The sequence below is a fragment of the Lytechinus variegatus genome, chromosome 8 (assembly GCF_018143015.1).
Source record: "Lytechinus variegatus isolate NC3 chromosome 8, Lvar_3.0, whole genome shotgun sequence".
NCBI classification, from domain to species: Eukaryota; Metazoa; Echinodermata; class Echinoidea; order Temnopleuroida; family Toxopneustidae; genus Lytechinus; species Lytechinus variegatus.
The window spans coordinates 38866505-38875280 of record NC_054747.1 but is presented as its reverse complement, the minus strand read 5'-3'; the positions used below and the strand labels follow the sequence as shown (position 1 = coordinate 38875280).

Sequence of the window (8776 nt, the reverse complement as noted above, 5' to 3'; positions counted from 1 at the left end):
CTGTTATTCTCTAATTGCTCTATGTTATCATTATTACTAACATTTTCATTATTATTATTATTAGTCTCGCCTGTATTACTCGGTTCAATATAGCAGCAATGTTGACTTGAAAGCGATTACAGATTAATTATTAAAAAAACACAATTCATATGACAAAATATTATGATCATTGACCCTTAATTACATTTACATTTTTTTATTAAAAAAACACAATTCATATGACAAAATATTATGATCATTGACCCTAAATTACATTTACCTTAAAGGTAAATGGCCGAAGACTTATAATATAATAATAACCAATTACCTATAGGAAACATTTTACGTCTTGGTTAATCAGTCATAGTGGCTGACTTCATAGACGTCAAATTACTCTTGGGACTTTTTTTTTACCAAAGTGGAGACAATAGCTGAGTGGGAATTCGAACTCATACCCTTGCGATTATGAGTCCATTGCTCTAACCACTGGACCACACGACCCGTGTGGTCCAGTTCTGATGGCAATTCGACCCCCCCAAAAAACAGGGCCAAAGTTCATTGACCTTGGTCATGTGACTTGAAACTCACGCTGGATGTTCACTGTTGCTTGATTCACAAGTTTCATAAACTAGATCCACATACTTTCAGAGTTATTATATTAAAACAAAAACTGAAACTTGGTTAAGATTTCGTTTTGATTCCCCCAACATAATCCAAGTTCATTGACCCTAAATGACCTTTGACCTTGGTCATATGACCTGAAATTCACGAAGGATGTTCCCTGGTACTTGCCTTTGTCTAAGTTTCATAAACCACATCCATAAACTTTCGAAGTTATTATGGTAATGACCCAAAACCATGGCCAACGTTAATTGACTATAAATGACCTTTGACCTTAATCATGTGACGTGAAACTCGAGAGGGGTATTCAGTAATACTTGAATATGCTTATGGTCAGGTTCTATGAACTAGGACCAAATACTCTCTAAGTAATGACATTTCAACAACTTGACCTTGGGTTAAGATTTTGATGTAGATTCCCTCATTATATTCTAAATTCATTGACCCTAAATGACCTGTGACCTCAAACTCTAGCAGGATCTTTAGTAATACTTGATACCCATGTCCAAGTTAGATGAACTAGGTACATATACTTTTGGTGACATTCAAAAAATTAACCTTTGGTTAAGATCTGATGTTGACGATGCCGCTTCCGTCAAAAAAGCGGTGCCTATAGTTTCGCTCTGGGCAGGCGAGACAAAATCACAACCAGTAAAAAGAAGAAAGGGAATAAAAGCATGAAAAGGGAACTGGACTGGGGAGAGATATGACATTACTTTTTAAAATCTGTCAAAATGTGCCTTCTATATTGAAAAATAATATCTGTGTCATTCGGCCTCTGTTATCACCGATGTAGAGCCTTCTAATTATTGTAGTTATATACAAAAGGGGATAGGTCCATTATTCATCAATTTTTGTTTAATAATGTATAAATTCTTAGTAGCTCTATAAGATGATACCAAAGAAAATTTGAAGTTTCTATTGAAAAAAAACACAAAATGGCAAAGAAAAATCACCTTTTTTAAAGAGGGGTTAGGTCCATTTAAGTTTAGTTGCAAAAGGTGTTAGGTCCACAAATATTTTTTTTTTTGAAAAAATATCAAAAACAATATGAGACAGGTATAGATTTCTTTAATACTCAATTTTATGATCACATGGTAGGGTATCATTAAAATTCAATTTCTCATAATAATATTGCAATATGGGAGAATAAAACATGATTTTCTTGGCATGGACCTAACCCTTTTTGCAACTAATCTCTTCTGAAAAGCTCATTTGTCAAAAGGGGTTGGGTCCATTTTTCATAAATTTCATTGTTTTCTGTCTCAAAATATAAAGATTTTTAGTCGCTTTGATGATACCAAAGAAACTTTGAAATTCAGATTTAAACGTGAATAAAAGTGGCAAAGAAAAAATACTTTTTTTATTCAAAAGATATTGGATTCATTTCAGTTTGCTTACAAAACAGGTTAGGTCCACAAAGATAATTTTTGAAAAATATAAAGAACAAAATTGAAGACAGGTTGATTTCTTATATACCCAATTTTATGTTCACATGATAGTGTAGTACATCATGACAATTTAGTTTCTCATATGAATATTGCAATAATTGAGAATAAAGATCATGATTTTTCTCGGAATGGTACAAAGTGGACCTAACCCCTTTTGCAACCAAACACTTCATATATACATTTTTTTAAAAGGAAGTCAGTGCATCATTTCGTTTTTGTTGTCCTTTTAATGAAAATGTCTTTCTAATAAAGCTATTTCTAAGAGTTTTTTTCTCAATCATATTATTTCGAGGAGAGTAAAGAGCGCCCTCACCACGGCCATATAACTCTTCGACCATCGAAGACTTGAATTTACTGGATTGGCATCCTTGCCCCAGAAAAGGGAAACCGAGGGAACGTTTCGTGTTTCGGACACATTTACCGTAGTAACAGTGCTTCTCAACCAATCAAAAAAATAGAGAAGCTGTCTGATCCGACAACTTTCATTTCCTTTCATTTCGTGTATTTCCATTTTCAACAATTACAGTTTCTTTTGTACAAAGTCTTTTTAGAACTGATATTTAAAAGAATTAAGGCTTGGAGATTCTTCGATGTTACTATTAATAGTTCCCCAGAGTCTAGGGCCTTCAAAAGTAAAAATTGATTTTGCAAGGATGGTCCGGGGTAGTGGTGGTAAATGAAATTCATCGGATTGACTTGTGGGATATTTGTGAAGGGTTTCGTTTTTGTTAAATGAAGAATTAAATATGGGTGGTAACGTATTATTGTTTAACTGATACCTGAATTGACCTAAATTATATTGGTACAGTGTTTTTATTTTTAGAATGTTATTGTTTAAAAACAACTCATCTGTGTGAGATCTCCAGGACAAGTTGAAAATAACACGCAACTTGTCAGACAAAAAAAAACTTATGAAACGCTCCCGGGATTCCTCGTTCTTCTTTCTTCATATGAAAATTATATATGATATTTTATGTGTCGCCATAATATTTAGTTGTTCTTATTATCACTATCTAATGTGGGACGAAAGCTTCACGCAGTAATGAGCAAGATGAGTCTGAAATTTTAGTGTCAAAATCGGGTGGTATAGAAATAACGATCAAGATTGGTCAACAATAACGACGACCTTGCGTTTTCGACGACCGTAGGTTTCTACTACTTTTTTTTCGCAAAAAATACTTATCCAAATAATTTTATTACTATAAACGTTCACTTTTCAAATTTTCATTGTAATCCAATTATTCTGTGTTTATCATCATGTATGCATTTTCATTGTTATGATTTATATGAATATAGTCATTCTTTGTTTAATCTGAATGTAACATTATGAATTGTAAATGAAAACAAAAATGGAAACAATGAATTCAAATCAAATTTAAATTCAAACCGTTGGCTTATTTATGTGTTTTTTTAACCTTGTTCCCTTTTTTTCTGCTCAAATCAGTATCATTGTTTGTATATCTGTCATGCGTGAATGATTATACCATGGTCACATTTGTTCTACGGCGGCCGTACGGCGAGTCGAAAACAGCCGTTTTATCAATTTTGATTCAAACCACCTATATGTATAAAATGTTAAAACGGCTGTTTTCGACTCGCCGTACGGCCGCCGTAGAACAAACATGACAAATGTGACCATGGCATTAGCTAAGGTTTCGATCTACCCTGACCATAAGTGTCAATTTCATGAAAAAATAGATTATTGTAAATCTGTCTCTAAAATGTTCCTTTTTGTGTACGCACTGTTTAGAAAAGGCTTGTCTTGGAGAGTGGAATGCCTATCTAACAACTTGTAGTAGAAAATAAACCTATATACTTGATATTATATGTGTAGATTTGACTATCATTACAACGTTTCATATCAAACGGCTTTCGCACCATGCGGATGACCATCACATTTTATGTTGTTCGAAATACATGGTGCGAAATTAAAACAAAATTTAAAAAACAAACCCAGCTTATTATTCTTGAATAGTAAAACTCTACATGTTAATTAAACTAACTAACCGTTTTTGTTAGGTTTCGATATTTATTATTATTAACCGTATCAGACATCTGAGCAGGGCAACTTTGAAACATTGTTGCCTGCTTAAGACTGGGATCAAATTGCCGGTCAATAAAATTCCAATTGTTTATCCACGGGCCCAATTTATTGCCCGCTTAGGAAAGTCAATTAGAAAATGCGTGGAAATGTAGCGGGCAATAAAAAGCGGCGCTAATATCCGGGTATTCTACGCGTTTCTGCACGCGTCCTTGAACCGCGCAGTGCTATACGTCATAATGGTAATCAAGTTAAGACAACGCTGGATACTGCGTCCCCAGGCCAGGGACGCGTCATTTCAATTACGTCACAATGGTAAAGTTCAGAGGCCCAGTCTGCTCAACATGATAAACCAAGATTTTGTTTCTAAAAATTTAAAATATCTAGATTTAATGATTTTTGCTCTAGATGCCTGATTTGGTTAATAATAGCAATATTGACTGGCCTGGGGGCGAAAGGACATATATCGCCCTCACTAAATTGATATCACCCTCGTCTGCGACTCGGGCGATATAAATCTAGTTTGGGCGATATATGTCGTATCGCCCCGAGGCCAGTCAATATTGCTTTATTATTAACCGTATCAGACATCTGAGCAGGGCAACTTTGAAACATTGTTGCCTGCTTAACACTGGGATCGAATGGCCGGTCAATAAAATTCCAATTGTTTATCCACGGGCCCAATTTATTGCCCGCTCAAGAAAGTCAATGAGAAAATGCGTGGAAATGTGGCGGGCAATAAAAGGCAGCTCTAACATCCGGGTATTCTACGCGTTGTGTACGCGTCCTTGAACCGCGCAGTGCTATACGTCATAATGGTAATGAAGTTGAGACAACGCTGCATACTGCGTCCCTAGGCCAGGGACGCGTCATTTCAATTACGTCACAATGGTAAAGTTCAGAAGCCCAGTCTGCTCAACATGAGAAACTACTTAGATTCTCATTCTAAAAATTTAAAATATCTAAATTTTAACGATTTGGCTCTAGATGTCTGATTTGGTTAATAATAGCAATATTGACTGGCCTGGGGCGAAAGGACATATATCGCCCTCACTAAATTGATATCACCCTCGTCTACGACTCGGGCGATATAAATCTAGTTTGGGCGATATATGTCGTATCGCCCCGAGGCCAGTCAATATTGCTTTATTATCACGTGATGTGATGCGGTATTACTATCATGAATATTGCGAATGGCCCGTTGCAGAAAGAGTTGCAATCAATCGCAACTCTAAAAATCAAGCGCAACTTGATTTTCAACCAATCAACAGCTCGCATTTGGGACTTGCGATTGATTTTTTGACTTGCGCTTAAACGCAACTGTTTCTGCAACGGGCCCCAGCTTATTCTTAGCAAAAATGATTCGTTGTTGCATTATTTTTCTTAGATGATGGTGCATATGCATAATCATATCAAATTATCCATTATTATTGAGTTTGGATATATGCAAATGAAGAAAGTTCTACTAGAAATCGTTTATTATTATATTTAAAACTCCATCTAGTCAATCAATCGTTATTGATTGGTGAGAAACCATATTCACGCACGTTTTCATGATTATTTTTTATATACGCATTATAGTCATGAATTAAGGGATTGTCCAGGCGGGATTATCATGCATGCATATACTGTACAGCCTGAATTTCTTTTTCTGGTAAACCACGATTCCCACTTGGTGCGCTCCCGTTAATGCCCTTTGGTTCTTCGGAGAGGACCATAAGCCGTTGGTCCTTTGGTTGCTTGCTTACAAGCATCCATGCTTTCTCAGCAATCATATAAAAAAACTCACTACGTCTATTATGTAATAAACTTCAATTGTAAATGATCTAAACATACCTGTTTAAGAGTGCTTTTTGAAAGACATTGACTTATTGTTCAGACATAACTATAGCTTTGTTTTTGTTTTGCTCTGAAGCATCTAATCAAGATGGAAAGTGCGCCATACAAATTTCATGTATTATTATTATTATTAAAGCAATTTTCCAGCTGTTTTTAAGCCTGATAGCCACACTGCATTTTTTTGAATAAAATTGCATTTTGAGCGTCCACAAACACAGAGATACGATCTTACGTATACGTAAGCTCCCGAAGGGAGCTAGAGAGGTAACTCTTTTCGCGCGTTTTTATTTCCCATAGGTTTTGTACACAGCCAATATGGCTGCCGGCGGACAATTTGAAGGGTGATTTTGGAGGGTCAATGTTTTATTCATAAGAATGACGTCAAATTACGCAAAATGCACTTCTATGATTGGCTAAGACGCTAATGTTTTATTCATATCTTATGAATTAAACACGTTTTTCCTTCCCACAATTCCCTACGAGATCTGTGCGAAGTGTTGTTCTTTCGGACTCTGCGAATTTCCAGTTTCTACAACGAAATAGCTCGACTAATCATCTGTTTATAGAATTGATGTTCGAAATCGTGATTTCTGAGTGAACTTCATTGGAGCAGAAAATCTTGGAGGGAACATCAATATTAACTTAATGACATTCCATAAGAATAAAAGTAAGTTAAGTTCATTTTCATGTTTTGATCTCACTTGCAATGGTGATGTGTTTGCCGGGGTTCGGGGCCCATCCCGTATTACTTTACTACGTAAACCTCCATTTCCATACACTCCCATTTCTTTTGCCTGACTTCCAAATAAATCATCTGTCATTTAGTTTCTCAAAAGAAATAGGCCTAACTTACCATTTGTCGTAACCTTCATCGGAATATGCTTCATGTAGGCAAAAAGTAAACCTGTATTTCAGTTTTATTGTCAATTATCAGGGGTAGATGTGGACTTGTTTCCGACCTCCTGACGACAAACTGTCGATTTTGGTCAGAGCGAGATCCGGCCTTGATATCGCCGGCGCTAGCCGGCTAGCAAGATTGTCGATATAGTCATGGGGTATGAAAATAGCGGGGACGGACTAGGCCCAAACTTCAAGCTTGAAAGTTGAAGTTTAGGCCTAGTCCGTCCACGCTATTTCATCTTCATATGAATAAGTATAATTCTCAGCAGCTTCTTTTATTCAGAAACTTTTTACTTCAGAGTAATCATGAATGAAATCCAATTGATTTAGTGTTAGGATTTGAATGAAATGACTTAGACATAGATCTAAATCAAGTTTCTATTTGAACAGGATGCCCTGGGCCTGGCCTGGGTGGTATTCTGAAAACGTTTTTAGTACATAGTTATTACTTCATTCAAATGTGATGTGATTCTTCAGTTATATACAGGACCAGCATAGACCAGGTCCTGATTCAGCTATACAGCTGAAGCAATATGTGGTTAGAATCATTTTACCTTAATAAACAGTTGGGTACCTGGTATGCGTATGCCTCTGTGAAACTTCATGATAGAGAGAGAATGAAGTTTTTGGACCAGATAATTTAGTTTGGAATATTCATACTTCAATGATATGGGCAGCTGGATTTTTTAAAATATTGTTTAAGAAGAGTAGTTTTATTTATCTCTAATACTCTCAAACTAAAAAAAAAATGTTTATTGCAGATCCAATAGGACCAAGATCTTAGCAGTTCACACCCGGTCAGAGGGACAAAATTGAGAACCATGCAGATCAGCAAGTGTGAGTTACACGCTAATGAGGAACAGGACATCTGAATTGGAAAATTGCAAGGTATGCTTGTTGTTTTAATAATAATACAGCCTGTATCTAAGCTCATCCCCCCAAAAAAAAAACCAAATAGTCTGAATAAATAAATATTCCCTCTTTTGGGGGAGGGGGGGGGGGGGTATGGCCAATTGAGCTGAATAAAGATGAGATGTCATGTAAAATTAAAGCTCCATTGATAGTTAATATTTGCTTGAATTCAGATTCACCAGTATTTCCATTTTCACCGACTATACCTTACGTCTATGTGCATGTACATGTACATAAAAAACCATGATATTAACAGTCATCATCTGATAAATATTTGAAATAATTTGCACTCTTTATTATCAAAACATACTGTAAATAGTTATATTGATATATCAATTTATTTGGGTGTAGAACAAAAGTGACAAAAGTATTAAATAGAGTTTAAATCTTAATAAAACTGGACTACATGTACATGTAGATGAGTAAGAATAATTTACATCAGCAGCTCATTTTGTTCTTTCTCTATTTTTTACAATGCAGATTTCCCACTGCCCAAGCTGTTTAAGTACCGGTATCACAACAAGTACCAAGATGGAAGAAGTATGTAGGCCAAGTTAATAAGTAGTTACTTCAAATTAATTTGAATAGATATATCAACAAAGCATTGAATGTTCTTTAAACTGCATATCTGTAGAAAAGAGTGTAGTACAAGTTCAGGTTCATCAGCGGGCAATGACATTAAAGTATACAAAATTTCACACAGAATACAAGTAAGAATTTTTTTTTCCAATGGGCAAATGTATTACCTTTTATTAATATTTAATACTTCTACTAATTCTTAGAAATTTTTGTGAAATTAAATATAATTTCCAGTTTAAAGGCCTATTGTATTTGTATACAATACAAAAAATTATATTTTGAAATAAAAAAAAAATCATGCGTAGATAAATGTTAATAAAGGTGATCAGAGGATTAAGAAATAACTTTAGTATCATTCCTGGACCTCCATTATAAACAAGTTATTACTATTATAATGTTGTCACTATGACAATTACCATGGTAACAGGGCTGAGCAAGAAATCAAGGTCTTTAT

The 8776-nt window shown here is 35.2% G+C and overlaps 1 long non-coding RNA gene across 1 annotated transcript; it reads left to right on the top strand.

The window, feature by feature from the left end:
- Positions 1-6560: 6560 nt before the first annotated feature.
- LOC121420866 lies at positions 6561-8527 on the top strand. Its single transcript, XR_005970859.1, has 3 exons — positions 6561-6598; positions 7593-7719; positions 8224-8527. It is a non-coding gene; the product is annotated as an uncharacterized LOC121420866 (long non-coding RNA).
- The last annotated feature ends 249 nt before the right edge of the window (positions 8528-8776 follow it).